We start from the raw sequence: 16,712 nt of genomic DNA on the forward strand, positions 1-16,712 counted from the left end.
CAGACATTGTATGATGGTATTATTGCAGCATTATATGGTGCCATTAAACAGACATTATATGGGGATATTATTGCAGTACTATATGGTCATATTATTGAAGAATTACAAGGTGGGTATATTATATGCAGCCATTGTATGATGGTATTATTGCAGCATTATATGGTGGCTTTAAACAGACATTATATGGGGGTATAATTGCAGCATTACGTAGTGATATTATTGCAGCACTATATAGTCGTATTATCTTGCCATTTTATGGTGGTATTATTGCAGGACTCTGGTGGTATAATTGAAGTATTATATGCTGGCATTATTGAAGCATGATATGGTGGTATTAAACAGACATTATATGGAGGTATTACTGCAGCATTATGTGATCATATTATTAAAACATCGTATGGTGGTATAGTACAGTCACTTTATGGTTCTATTATTGCAGCACTATATGGTTGTATTAATGAAGCATTATATGGTAGCATTAAGCCATTATATGGTGGTACTATCAAGCACTATATGTTGATATTAACGGTGCAGTGTTGGGCAAAGGACATATTTGCAAAGCTGTTACGCTTAGTAATCTTAAAAAATAATACCTGTAATCTGAGCAATTTTCCGCTCTATGTCAGTGGATTTATGTAACCCTGGGTTATTAAGCAGAACAGCAGCCATATAGCTGTGTATGAGTGAGTGGCGGCATCATATGAGCCTGGCGGAGGCGGATCAGCTGCTCACATACCGTGAGCCTTTTTGGCGGGTGTCACCTTTTCCCTACTTTCCCAGGGTCCATCATCTTCTCGGTGGTGGCACACACCCTGAGGTGGCAGTGAGGCAATCACCACGACCTTCAGAGGTTATTGCAGAATTCAGCAGCGCACCAGGGAGGGAGTCAGCAAGAAGCACGGCAATCCACTGCGCAAATTACAGGGACGCCTCAGCCCATCCGTCCATTGCTGCAGACAGGAAAGGCTGAAATTATAACAGCTGGAAACATGGAACAGTCACATCAGCGAATCCAGAACGCCTGTAACTGCGGTATACAAACAGGACGAGAAGGACAGAGGAAACCAGGAAAAGGACGAGGGCAAGAACAGCTGATGGCACAACCAGGAGCTCAGCAAATATTCCAAAATCACATGGTAAAAAGAGAGAAAACAGCCGGGATACCGAAATATGATTTATTCCATTTTGAATGTTCCCATCATTAATCACAAAGGAGGAACAACTGACATTTATACTGAGAGCAGCTATCTTCTCTGTGCAGTATCATCCTCTGCTGAGCAACACTCCATCACAAATAATACCGCCCCTAAGATCAAGAATACAACTACTATAATACCGCCCCTATGTACAAGAATATAACTACTATAATACTGCCCCTATGTACAAGAATATAACTACTATAATACTGCTCCTATGTACAAGAATATAACTACTATAAGACTGCCCTCCATGTACAAGAATATAACTACTATAATACTGCCCCTATGTACAAGAATATAACTACTATGATACTGCCCCTATGTACAAGAATATAACTACTATAATACTGCCCCTATGTACAAGAATATAACTACTATGATACTGCCCCTATGTACAAGAATATAACTACTATAATACTGCTCCTGTGTACAAGAATATAACTCCTATAATACTGCCCCTATGTACAAGAGTATAACTACTATAATACTGCCCCTATGTACAAGAATATAACTACTATAATACTGCCCCTATGTACAAGAATATAACTACTATAATACTGCCCACTATGTACAAGAATATAACTACTATAATACTGCCCCTATGTACAAGAATATAACTACTATAATACTGGCCCCTATGTACAAGAATATAACTACTATAATACTGCCCCTATGTACAAGAATATAACTACTATAATGCTGCCCCTATGTACAAGAATATAACTACTATAATACTGCCCCTATGTACAAGAATATAACTACTATAATACTGCCCCTATGTACAAGAATATAACTACTATAATACTCCTCCTATGTACAAGAATATAACTACTATAATACTGCCCCTATGTACAAGAATATAACTACTATAATACTGCCCCTATGTACAAGAATATATCTACTATAATACTCCTCCTATGTACAAGAATATAACTACTATAATACTGCCCACTATGTACAAGAATATAACTACTATAATGCTGCCCCTATGTACTAGAATATAACTACTATAATACTGCCCCTATGTACAAGAATATAACTACTATAATACTGCCCCTATGTACAAGAATATAACTACTATAATACTGCCCCTATGTACAAGAATATAACTACTATAATACTGCCCCTATATACAAGAATATAACTACTATAATACTGCCCCTATATACAAGAATATAACTACTATAATGCTGCTCCTATATACAAGAATATAACTACTATAATACTGCTCCTATGTACAAGAATATAACTGCTATAATACTGCCCCTATGTACAAGAATATAACTACTATAATACTGCCCCTATATACAAGAATATAACTACTATAATGCTGCCCCTATGTACAAGAATATAACTACTATAATACTGCTCCTATGTACAAGAATATAACTGCTATAATACTGCCCCTATGTACAAGAATATAACTACTATAATACTGCCCCTATATACAAGAATATAACTACTATAATGCTGCCCCTATATACAAGAATATAACTACTATAATACTGCTCCTATGTACAAGAATATAACTGCTATAATACTGCCCCTATGTACAAGAATATAACTACTATAATACTGCCCCTATGTACAAGAATATAACTACTATAATACTGCCCCTATGTACAAGAATATAACTACTATAATGCTGCCCCTATATACAAGAATATAACTACAATAATACTGCTCCTATGTACAAGAATATAACTGCTATAATACTGCTCCTATGTACAAGAATATAACTACTATAATACTGCCCCTATATACAAAAATATAACTACTATAATGCTGCTCCTATGTACTAGAATATAACTACTATAATACTGCTCCCTATGTACAAGAATATAACTACTATAATACTGCTCCTATGTACAAGAATATAACTACTATAATACTGCTCCTATGTACAAGAATATAACTACTATAATACTGCCCCTATGTACAAGAATATAACTACTATAATACTGCTCCTATGTACAAGAATATAACTACTATAATACTGCTCCTATGTACAATTATATAACTACTATAATACTGCTCCTATGTACAAGAATATAACTACTATAATACTGCTCCTATGTACAAGAATATAACTACTATAATACTGCCCCTATGTACAAGAATATAACTACTATAATACTGCTCCTATGCACAAGAATATAACTACTATAATACTGCCCCTATGTACAAGAATATAACTACTATAATACTGCCCCTATGTACAAGAATATAACTACTATAATACTGCTCCTATGCACAAGAATATAACTACTATAATACTGCCCCTATGTACAAGAATATAACTACTATAATACTGCCCCTATGTACAAGAATATAACTACTATAATACTGCCCCTATGTACAAGAATATAACTACTATAATACTGCCCCTATGTACAAGAATATAACTACTATAATACTGCTCCTATGCACAAGAATATAACTACTATAATACTGCCCCTATGTACAAGAATATAACTACTATAATACTGCCCCTATGTACAAGAATATAACTACTATAATACTGCCCCTATGTACAAGAATATAACTACTATAATACTGCCCCTATGTACAAGAATATAACTAGTATAATACTGCTCCCATGTACAAGAATATAACTACTATAATACTGCCCCTATATACAAGAATATAACTACTATAATACTGCTCCCATGTACAAGAATATAACTACTATAATACTGCCCCTATATACAAGAATATAACTACTATAATACTGCCCCTATGTACAAGAATATAACTACTATAATACTGCCCCTATGTACAAGAATATAACTACTATAATACTGCTCCCATGTACAAGAATATAACTACTATAATACTGCCCCTATATACAAGAATATAACTACTATAATACTGCTCCCATGTACAAGAATATAACTACTATAATACTGCCCCTATATACAAGAATATAACTACTATAATACTGCCCCTATATACAAGAATATAACTACTATAATACTGCCCCTATATACAAGAATATAACTACTATAATACTGCTCCTATGTACAAGAATATAACTACTATAATACTGGTTTGATAATACTATAGCGCTCCTGTGTAAATCCTCAGCTACAAATCCTAATTGTAATTCTCCTGCCCACCCAAGTGCCAGATATCACCCACTCCTGGCATAACTTGGGTAGAAGGAAGCTGTGACTGTTTCCTTGTTCTGCTTCTGTTTTCTCATTCTACCTATTTCCAGGAAGTTAGCATTTAGATATCCAGACTTAATAGAAAGCTGCTCCATCATGCTTTACACTTAATCACTGCTCGCTGTAAAAGAACAATTCTATAAAAATCTGCAGAATATTAATTATAAGTTACTGAACCCCCGGTAAGAATAAGATTACCAGAAATCTTATGCACATACATAAAGATGCTTGATTTGTCATATCCTTCCTACATTTTTCTGCCTCGGATTATATATAAAAAGTTCTACTTTTGGAAAATATTCAGTTTTTTTTTTCTAAAAACAGCATCACTTCTATCCTGGTGCTTGATGTCGTGTTTTAGCTGAGCCCTTATTAAGTGAATAGAAAGAAGCTGCAATACCAGTCACAGCCTATAGACAAGAGTGGCGCTGTTTCTTCAAAAATAACCAAAACCTTATACTATTGTACAGACCCTTTAATAAACTACAATCAATCCAGATTACACGTGTTATATCCCAGGCATAAATTATGGGGGTTTAGTAAATTGACTCCCCCCAGTAGCGTGTCTGCTGATGCTGGGGGTCCGGCTATGGGGGGTTACTTGGCCAGTGCCCGGCTCTGTTGTTTTGCTCACATCCAGGCGTAGTAATGGCTGTGCAGGTAATTATACAGTCGGTTCAGTGCGCAATTAAATTCCGCGGAGACCTTCCATGCTTTATATGTTCTGTCTCTGGGGAGAAATCGATGCCAATAACGGACCAAGGCGAGAGATCGATGATGTAACCGTCACCATCCCGCTTATAATCCGGTGTAAGCAAGCGTGAGAAGTGGTCAGACTAAGCGTTTAAGGGGTTAATGCTCCATATTACACAGATTGTTCCCCAATATCATGATGCTGCTGAGGCCCCATCAATCGGCAGTCTACTGTGAAGAAGAGGATGTACGAGCCTCAGAGCTGTAATCTCCCTGCAGTTCTTACAGGCTGATGTTCTCTTCTGAACTTTCTCATTTGTAAATTGCAAGTACTCAGTACTCTATAATGTATGTACACAGTGACACCACCAGCAGAATAGTGAGTGCAGCTCTGGGGTATAATACAGGATGTAACTCAGGATCAGTAATGTAATGTATGTACACAGTGACTGCACCAGCAGAATAGTGAGTGCAGCTCTGGGGTATAATACAGGATGTAACTCAGGATCAGTAATGTAATGTATGTACACAGTGACTGCACCAGCAGAATAGTGAGTGCAGCTCTGGGGTATAATACAGGAGGTAACTCAGGATCAGTAATGTAATGTATGTACACAGTGACTGCACCAGGAGAATAGTGAGTGCAGCTCTGGAGTATAATACAGGATGTAACTCAGGATCAGTAATGTAATGTATGTACATAGTGACTGCACCAGCAGAATAGTGAGTGTAGCTCTGGAGTATAATACAGGAGGTAACTCAGGATCAGTAATGTAATGTATGTACACAGTGACTGCACCAGCAGAATAGTGAGTGCAGCTCTGGAGTATAATACAGGAGGTAACTCAGGATCAGTAATGTAATGTATGTACACAGTGACTGCACCAGCAGAATAGTGAGTGTAGCTCTGGAGTATAATACAAGAGGTAACTGAGGATCAGTAATGTAATGTATGTACACAGTGACTGCACCAGCAGAATAGTGAGTGCAGCTCTGGAGTATAATACAGGATGTAACTCAGGATCAGTACAGGATAAGTAATGTATGTTTACAGTGACTGCACCAGCAGAATAGTGAGTGCAGCTCTGGAGTATAATACAGGAGGTAACTAAAGATAAGTAATGTAATGCATGTACACAGTGACTGCACCAGCAGAATAGTGAGTGCAGCTCTCGAGTATAATACAGGACTACCTCTACAGGTAAGTGTTGCATGTGTGGCACCACAGAGGTTCGGGTACCACAGTGGTATTGCCTTCCTTTCAGGGAGGGTGATGCCATACCTGAAAGTGAGGAGGATCCCTTTAACAGGCAGCACCTACATGCAACATGTTCTGACTCCAGGCCAGAAGGGGGAGCTCTAGACCTGGTTTCAGGGGAACTTCCCTATATATGTTCTGGCTTGGAGGAGGAGTTAGATTAGTCTGTAGAGAGTGTGAAGGAGAAAGGAGCAAAGGAGAAGTGAGGAGCTGGAGGGGAGCTGTGACTGGGCTCCCTCCACGCTGAAGTACAGGAACTTGGCACAGGGAGTACGAGGCTGTGTGGGACTCTATGCCCCGGAGTCGCTGCAAGTAGGGACACTTGTAAAAAGGCTTGCGCTGCCTGCCATGCAGGTACTGTCCTAGGACAGAGAGAGAGGGAGAGAGGATCTTGTGAGAAGCCTCAGGAAGCCAAGTTCGCTCATTACAGCGCAATAAGGAAGGCTCCCAATCCCACCTGACTAAGGGGATTCCTAATCGTTTCCAGGGTGCTCGGACCTCACCATCACCTGTGACTCGTACCCTGCACTGTGGCTATATACCACCAGTAAAAGGTAAAGAGACTGCAACCTTGTGTCCTCTAATTCTTTCTGGCACTACACCGTCTGTCATCTTTACCCACTACATCGGGAGCCCTGGGGATCAAGCTTCACCTGTGGGAAGCCATACCATCCCTGCTGAAGTGCCATCATTCCCAGTGGACCCCTTTAAGCAGCGTCGGTCACCCCTGATCGAAAACCAAAGGTGGCATCACGAACATTCTTTATTCAAAACAACCCCTTTAAAGACTTTCCCTTTAACTAGGACGCCCAGGGCCACGGACCGGGTCACTGCCACCCTGACTACCCCTTTAATGACCACCAGACCCAGTACCGAGAATTCCCTAGGTCCTAGCGGGCGCTGCACATGCATGTTACATAAATGCCGCCACATTCTGTATGATGCGCTACATTCCTTTTATAACATAAAACATACATTATAGCCGGTGTTACCTGACAATTCGGGGTTGGGGGATGTAATATGTTCATAACTATAAGGCATTTTTCAGTGGTCGTACTGACCGTCTCGCTTGCGTCCTTTTCACGTCACAGGTGATGGCGGCTTTTTATACTTTCGTACCTGCGGTTATTTTATCTTTATTAGGCGGTGATCTTATTATGTTATCTGCGGATGAATAGAGGGCATTTTTCCGTCCACGCTTCTCCTGAGTTTCTCTATAGAGAACGTTCATTACCTGATGAGCTACAAATGAAGAATAAGTTATGATAAGAAAACAAAAGACATAATAGGGATCTGGGGTCCTCCCAGCATGCACTGCTCCTCCGATTCCTGCGCAATTCATGGCGACATAAAGAGACTCGCAGGATTCCTGCCGACACCGGGCTGAATATATGGACGGATCATCAAAGGTCCGAGACCAAGATGAAACGCACGGATTTCACAAAACATCCTCCTCCTGCCACTGACAGAGATGAGAGTCGGAGTCTGGATACTTTGTAGCAGTTATTCAATAAGATACATCAAGGTGTCACCAAGTCTCCAACCGGAGGGGGCTTCTATTAACCCCTTACGATCACACCTGTCATTCTATCTGGGGATAACTTGGATTCCGAGACTCTTTTCTTTTGCAATATTTTATATTTGGAATTGGTTTGTTTAATGGTTGCTAATAAAGTATGGAAATATTTTTTTCTCAGTTTTCAAAATTTTAACTTCTTCCTTTCACCCTGAACTCACCTGTCCCACCAAACAGCCCCATATCACTCTTACTGGTCACCAATGCAATTTATCCAAAGGCATCTCCGGCATGGATTAATCACAACATAGCGGGTCTGCACCGAAGGCGCCAAAAATACAGCCATTGTGGATGAGGTCCCAGTGTCCATCAATGTCTAGCATCAGAAAAACTTATAAAAGGGGTTGTTCAGGTTAAATCTTAAAGTTCCAAGACATCTGCTACCTCTTCCCGATTTTCCAAGACCTCTGCTATCCATCTGTTTTCGGCTTCCAGGATGTCTCCTGTCTGCCTGAGGCTTCCAGTACCCCTGCTACCTGTTCCTAGTCTTTCTGAACCTCAGCAACCCGTCTGTGGTCTCCTGTCCATTTGAGGCTTCCAGGATGTCTCCAATCTGCCTGAGGCTTCCAGTACCCCTGCTACCTGTTCCTTGTCTTTCTGAACCTCTGCTACCCATCTATGTTCTCCTATACGTCTGCTGCTTCCAGGATGTCTCCTGTCTGCCTGAGGCTTCCAGGATTCCTGATACCTGTTTCTAGTCTTTCTGGATCTCTGAAACCCATCTGTGGTCTTCTGTCCATTTGAGGCTTCCAGGATGTCTCCAATCTGCCTGAGGCTTCCAGTACCCCTGCTACCTGTTCCTTGTCTTTCTGAACCTCTGCTACCCATCTATGTTCTCCTATCCGTCTGCTGCTTCCAGGATGTCTCCTGTCTGTCTGAGGCTTCCAGGATTCCTGATACCTTTTTCTAGTCTTTCTGGATCTCTGCTACCCGTCTTTAGTCTCCTATCCGTCTGCTGCTTCCAGGATGTCTCCTGTCTGCCTGAGGCTTCCAGGATTCCTGCTACCTGTTAATAGTCTTTCTGGATCTCTGCTACCCGTCTGTAGTCTCCTATCCGTCTGCTGCCTCCAGGATGTCTCCTGTCTGCCTGAAGCTTCCAGGATTCCTGCTACCTGTTGCTAGTCTTTCTGGACCTCTGCTACCTATTTACCTCTACCCCTATTTAACCTGGACAAAAAGCTTTGCTTTTTATTATTTTTAAACAGCGCCACTCTCACGTACAGGTTGTGTCAGGTATTACAGCTTTTCTTCTACATACATAAGAATGGCACTGTTTTTTTTTTTTTTTAGAAATAAACTGTTGTTTTTCTAATCTAAGTATTTTTAACTTACAACCTATTTATTATAAGATAGGGCACTATAACGTGTGAGGAGGATAGCTGTCACCTTCTGGTCAGTGAAGACAAAGGCCACAAAGCATAGAGCTTTTTTCAGGAGTACAATCTGTATGTACACCCCCCCCGAAGAGTGTATAACAGGAGAACAGGTTGTTATTTTGCAGTTTTCCACAGGAGTCTTACATTATGAATACGCACACGTTCCCCATATTGTACCCCAAAAAGCTGTGCAGTCTTTATAAATGTGATCCTCAATGTCTACAGTGCTGAGCACATCACTGCCCGGCGCTCGGAAACATGGCTGACTCTACCAGAATGTAGCAGTGGAAGTTACAGAGAAGGGGGAGAAACAGCACTGATTATAACAAATGTGTAGTCGTGCAGAGTATTAAGTCGCTGAACGAGATGTTTGACATCTTTTCTTTTGTGTTTACTTAACACTGAATTACTGGCGTACAAAAAAAAAAAGAGAATAAATTCTTGTCTCGCCAGAAATTGTTTGCCTTGCCGGTATTAAAGTGAATCTACACCTTTTCTCTTTGTCACTCTTAGGTTTCACATTCCGTGCTGAGGACTTTGTGTTACACACCTGTCCCAGGTCCAGGCTCTGCTCCCTTTACCCCAGTCCTCTGAACTCTCTTGTGCTCCACGTCATGCTCTGCAAATAGCCTGGCGTGCTCCTTTGTGATCCTCTACCCAAGCCTCTATAAGGCCTACCAAAACACACTCTTAGGGCTTGGTATTAAAACGTTTAGTGCTTCTGAGTCCTGACTGTTTGCAGCTTCCAGCACTTCTACTACCAGTTCCCGGTCTTCCAGGACCTCTGCTACCTGTTTGCAACTTCCAGGACCTCTGATACCTGGTCCTTGTCTTCCAGGACCTCTGCTACATGTTTCTGATTTCTGCTTCCCGTCTATAGTCTCCTATCCGATTGTGGCTTCCAGGATGTCTCCAATCTGACTGAGGCTTCCAGGATCCTTGCTACCTGTTCCTAGTCTTTCTGAACCTCTGCTACTTATCTGCGGTCTACTGTCAGCCTGCAGCTTCCAGGACCTCTGCTACCTGTTCCTGGTCTTTCAGGACCTCTGCTGCCTGTCTGCAGCTTCCAAAACCTCTGCTACCTTTTTCTGTACCTCTGCTATCTGTTTCCTGCATGCCTCGACAACCTGTTGCACCGACACCCATTGCCTATGTGCCCACCCGGATATTGGGCTTTGAGGATCCACCTCACTTAGTGAGCCTAAAGGTACCGTCACATTAAGCGACGCTGCAGCGATATAGATAACGATGCCGATCGCTGCAGCGTCGCTGTTTCGTCGTTGTGTGGTCGCTGGAGAGCTGTCACACAGACAGCTCTCCAGCGACCAACGATGCCGAAGTCCCCTGGTAACCAGGGTAAACATCGGGTTACTAAGCGCAGGGCCGCGCTTAGTAACCCGATGTTTACCCTGGTTACCAGTGTAAATGTAAAAAAAAAAAAACACTACATACTTACATTCCGGTGTCTGTCGCGTCCCCCGCCTTCAGCTTCCCTGCACTGTGTAAGCGCCGGCCGTAAAGCAGAGCGGTGATGTCACCGCTGTGCTCTGCTTTACGGCTGGCCGGCGCTGACAGTGCAGGGAAGCAGAATGCCGAGGGACGCGACAGACACCGGAATGTAAGTATGTAGTGTTTGTTTGTTTTTTACATTTACACTGGTAACCAGGGTAAACATCGGGTTACTAAGCGTGGCCCTGCGCTTAGTAACATAGTAACATAGTAACATAGTAACATAGTTAGTAAGGCCGAAAAAAGACATTTGTCCATCCAGTTCAGCCTATATTCCATCATAGTAACCCGATGTTTACCCTGATTACCAGTGAAGACATCGCTGAATCGGCGTCACACACGCCGATTCAGCAATGTCAGCGGGTGATCCAGCGACGAAATAAAGTTCTGGCCTTTCTGCTCCGACCAACGATATCACAGCAGGATCCTGATCTCTGCTGCGTGTCAAACACAACGATATCGCTATCCAGGACGCTGCAACGTCACGGATCGCTAGCGATATCGTTGTAAAGTCGCTCAGTGTGAAGGTACCTTAACAGTTTACTAATATATTCGTATAATTATCTGAGCTCATTTTTTCTAATACAGTGGTCCAAACCCTTTTCAAAGGCGTATAATCCAATAACAAAATTCTGCCAGCCTGCAGTCACCACTAGGGGGCGCTCTGGAGTTGTCTTATTTTACCAATGTGATAAATGTAATGCAGTTGAACTGGCCCCAGGTTCCCTTTAGATGTACTCGTCCGTTACAATTGTTTGGAGCAGGCTCAGGAGCTGAGCTCGCATCATACCCGCTAGGTGTTGTCTGTGTTATACAGCCAGCAGAGGAGCTAACACAGACAGATGAGGGCCTCTGTGCAAGATCAATACATGGTCGCTTTCAGTCCATTAACTTATCATATTGCACAATTACAATTCCACCTGCTTTGGAGGTGGTTGTGGCCCCCTTACCTCCTGGGCCCCTGTGTGGCTGCACACGGTACACCAATGCTACGTCCATCCCAGAGCGATCCCGTGTGCACCAGATCCCTTCAGTCCTCCTTGCTTTGAAGTTGCGAGGAGCTGATGGTTTGTAACGGCGTCAGGGCCCCCTGAAGACCCCCTTAGCTGCCAATTCAGTACTCCAATGAAACCCAGCCTGTGCCTGAGCTTCACAGATAAACGTAATTTTTAGGGATGAGCAGACCCGTGGAATTTCAGGTTCTAGTACCCGACCCACACTTTAGTCCAAAGTTCGGTTCAGGTACCAGAACTGTGCCCGAATTTGAACCCGAACCCCACTGAAAACAATTGAGACCTGCACTTTGGATCTGGAAAAAATCTTTTTTTCTTATTACCATTGGAGTATATAGAACAAGTAAGGAGAGGATCAATGGATAAAATCTGCTAGGAAAACAAAATTAAAAATACAAAAAAGTTGTAAAAACTGTTTAAAAAGTTACAATTTATCCTTTAAAAATAAAGAAAAAAAATGCATACTTGGTATCACTGTGTCCTTGAATGTCCCATCGACCAAAGTATAAAATTGATGATCCCTTATGGTGAATCGAAATGTCAGAATTGCGTTCTTTTCCCTCCTTAAATGAATACAATAAAAAGGGATCAAAATGTCTTCTATACCCCAAAGTCGTAACAATAAGAACGTCATCTCACCGCGCAAAAATCAAGACCCTACACAAGTCCAACAGCAGAATAGAGTTGTGGGTCTTGGGAAATGGCGACACAAATCAATTCTTTACAAAAAAATAATTGTCAAATATTTGGTCACCGCTAAAATAAATAAAGTACACGAGTTTGTTGCCGCTGTCATCGCACTGACCTGGAGAATCGTACTGCGACGTCATTTCTATAACACAACGAACGCCATTAAGACGGAACCCTAAAAACCATTGGCGGAATTGTTTTTCACCATTTTTCCACAGTCGTAACTTTGTTTCCGTTTTCCGGTACATTGTATGGCATCATTCACATTCATTTTGCCCCACAGATCATCCCTTTAAGGGGATATTTCCATGAGTGTTGGGACGTCAGGGACTCATCGTTGCGTCCCGCAGGATTGACCCTTCGCGTGCCTGCTGTGTTTACACTTTTAGTTTCTGGCTCTCGATAGATTTAGAACATGTGGGAATTGGCGTCCGCTCTCCTCTGCTGGGGTTTATATCTAGGAAGAGTCGTTAATTAACCTCGAGCTGACGAGGTCCCAAGAAACATCCCGCAGCTTCTACGCAACACTGTGCATGTCCTGTGCTTTATAACTCTGTGGCTGTAGATTCCTGCTCCCACCTGGGAAGACCCCCTGCTTCTCAAAGGGGAAATACAGTCAAAGTGATCTTAGTATATGTCAGAGATACATGTGATCAGATTCACCATGAGAAGTCTCGGACCCCCGCTGATTTTCTACATGGAAGCAATTCATAGATATCAGATGTTTTTGGCAGCGATGAAAACATTCTAGTAATCTTACACAACATTCCATAAAGCAGTCGTAGGGTTAATTGGTTAATTGCTCTGGGGGGTTATATTGTATAATTACACAGTGCGCAATTTCCTAATAAACAGCTATATTCCCTGTTACACAGCTGCACTTTGTTACAATGTATGAAAGTGGCTACGAATAAGACGGGTACGAGTAATGCCGCTGCTGTGTGTAAATGCCAAAAGAATTGGGGCAAAGGAAGTCATTACCGATATCAGCAAATTATTGGCTAGAAAAGAGATTTCACCTTTCCAGTACTGCCCCCTATGAACAAGAATATAACTGCTATAATACTGCCCCTATGTACAAGAATATAACTACTATAATACTGCTCCTATGTACAAGAATATAACTACTATAATACTGCCCCCTATGAACAAGAATATAACTACTATAATACTGCCCCCTATGAACAAGAATATAACTACTATAATACTGCCCCCTATGAACAAGAATATAACTACTATAATACTGCCCCTATGTGCAAAAATATAACTACTATAATACTGCCCCTATGTACAGGAATATATCTACTATAATACTGCCCCTATGTACAAGAATATATCTACTATAATACTGCCCCTATGTACAAGAATATAACTACTATAATACTGCCCCTATGTACAAGAATATAACTACTATAATACTGCCCCTATGTACAAGAATATAACTACTATAATACTGCCCCTATGTACAAGAATATAACTACTATAATACTGCCCCCTATGAACAAGAATATAACTACTATAATACTGCCCCCTATGAACAAGAATATAACTACTATAATACTGCCCCCTATGAACAAGAATATAAATGCTATAATACTGCCCCCTATGTACAAGAATATAACTACTATAATACTGCCCCCTATGTACAAGAATATAACTACTATAATACTGCCCCTATGTTCAAGAATATAACTACTATAATACTGCTCCCTATGTACAAGAATATAACTACTATAATACTGATCCTATGTACAAGAATATAACTACTATAATACTGCTCCTATGTACAAGAATATAACTACTATAAAACTGCCCTTATGTACAAGAATATAACTACTATAATACTGATCCTATGTACAAGAATATAACTACTATAATACTGCTCCTATGTACAAGAATATAACTACTATAATACTGCCCTTATGTACAAGAATATAACTACTATAATACTGCTCCTATGTACAAGAATATAACTACTATAATACTGCCTCCTATGTACAAGAATATAACTACTATAATACTGCTCCTATGTACAAGAATATAACTACTATAATACTGCTCCTATGTACAGGAATATAACTACTATAATACTGCTCCTATGTACAAGAATATAACTACTATAATACTGCCCTTATGTACAAGAACATAACTACTATAATACTGCTCCTATGTACAAGAATATAACTACTATAATACTGCCTCCTATGTACAAGAATATAACTACTATAATACTGCCCCTATGTACAAGAATATAACTACTATAATACTGCTCCTATGTACAAGAATATAACTACTATAATACTGCCCCCTATGTACAAGAATATAACTACTATAATACTGCCCTTATGTACAAGAACATAACTACTATAATACTGCTCCTATGTACAAGAATATAACTACTATAATACTGCCCCTATGTACAAGAATATAACTACTATAATACTGATCCTATGTACAAGAATATAACTACTATAATACTGCTCCTATGTACAAGAATATAACTACTATAATACTGCCCCCTATGTACAAGAATATAACTACTATAATACTGCTCCTATGTACAAGAATATAACTACTATAATACTGCCCCCTATGTACAAGAATATAACTACTATAATACTGCTCCTATGTACAAGAATATAACTACTATAATACTGCTCCTATGTACAAGAATATAACTACTATAATACTGCTCCTATGTACAAGAATATAACTACTATAATACTGCTCCTATGTACAAGAATATAACTACTATAATACTGCTCCTATGTACAAGAATATAACTACTATAATACTGCCCCTATGTACAAGAATATAACTCCTATAATACTGCCACTATGTACAAGAATATAACTACTATAATACTGCCTCTATGTACAAGAATATAACTACTATAATACTGCTCCTATCTACAAGAATATAACTCCTATAATACTGCTCCTATGTACAAGAATATAACTCCTATAATACTGCCACTATGTACAAGAATATAACTACTATAATACTGCCACTATGTACAAGAATATAACTACTATAATACTGCTCCTATCTACAAGAATATATCTTTTTTTTTTTTATTTAAATAGATTTTTATTAACAATATATAAAAAAGAGAACAACAGAATGCCATTTACATTGCATTATATCAGATACACATTTTCTTACTTTAATAAACCCCAACCTTACCCCAACTACCCCCCTCCCCCATAAGACAGCTCAGTCTCAATCTCCACCCCACCGAGGCATTATCTGCCTCTTGTAATTTATCCTCTTCCAGGTCTTAGGAAACACGACGCCTATACTCCTCAATCCAAATCAAGCCAAGGAGACCATATTTTATTAAAGAGTTCTATTTTCCCCCTTTTACTGTACACCCCCTTTTCCAATTTTAGACCATGTTGAACATATTGGAGAAATTCCCTTCTCACAGGTGGTTCCGCGTTTATCCAATTTCGTGCTATTACTTTCCTGGCCATGTAGAGTAGCCTAGCGATTGCAATCTTCCAAGTATTGTCAACTCCAATTTCTTCCACATATCCCAGCACACATACTATCGGGTCTCTAACAACTCTGCACTTATATGCTGCTTCAACCCGGCTCAAAACCACCACCCAAAAGGCAGCCAGTCTCGGACACGTCCACATCATGTGATATATTCCTGCCTTCTCACTCGCACACCTCGGACACCCAGAATTGGCACGCAATCCCGCTTTGTATAACACTTCCGGAGATTTATATACCCTATGCAGAATGTATAGCTGCGAGAGCCTATATGGTTCACTCAAGGATAGTCGCGGAACCCACTCCATCACCGATTCCCAGGTTTCATTTTCCATCGGCCCCACTTCTCTCTCCCACTTAGCTCTCGCCTTTATAGGGAAATCTAGCAGAAATGTGTGCATAAGGTCCTTATACAGAGTGGAAATAACTCCCCTTGTAGTACCCTCACCACACACATACTCCAACACTATATCATCTTGAACCCTGATATCAGCCTTCTTATTCTGAGCTCTAAAGGCATGTCTCATCTGCGCATACTGATATTCCCCTGTGGATCGCAAACCAAATTCTTCCTGCAATTGGGAAAAGGACTTCAGCTCCTGCTGCTGGATTATCTGGTGAACAAAGCAAATTCCCTTATTCTGCCATTCCATCAATCCTCCCAGGGCCTCAAAATCCTTTAAGTTGTGGTTAGACCATATCGGTGTGAATTTAGTCAACCCTGTAA

The 16,712-nt window shown here is 40.5% G+C and overlaps 1 protein-coding gene and 1 long non-coding RNA gene across 2 annotated transcripts in view; one reads left to right on the plus strand and one right to left on the minus strand.

Annotated features, from left to right (window-relative positions):
* The window catches only part of KBTBD12 (kelch repeat and BTB domain containing 12), a 60,265-nt gene that overhangs the window by 33,299 nt on the left and 10,254 nt on the right, over positions 1 to 16,712 (plus strand). The gene's annotated exons all lie outside the window — the stretch shown is intronic.
* The window catches only part of LOC138647093 (uncharacterized), a 29,132-nt gene continuing 24,589 nt past the window's right edge, over positions 12,170 to 16,712 (minus strand). The window contains exon 3 of the long non-coding RNA XR_011314877.1: positions 12,170 to 13,177. This is a non-coding gene — a long non-coding RNA (uncharacterized lncRNA). The remainder of the gene's footprint in view (positions 13,178 to 16,712) is intronic.

The sequence above is a fragment of the Ranitomeya imitator genome, chromosome 8 (genome assembly GCF_032444005.1).
Source record: "Ranitomeya imitator isolate aRanImi1 chromosome 8, aRanImi1.pri, whole genome shotgun sequence".
Lineage (NCBI taxonomy): Eukaryota > Metazoa > Chordata > Amphibia > Anura > Dendrobatidae > Ranitomeya > Ranitomeya imitator.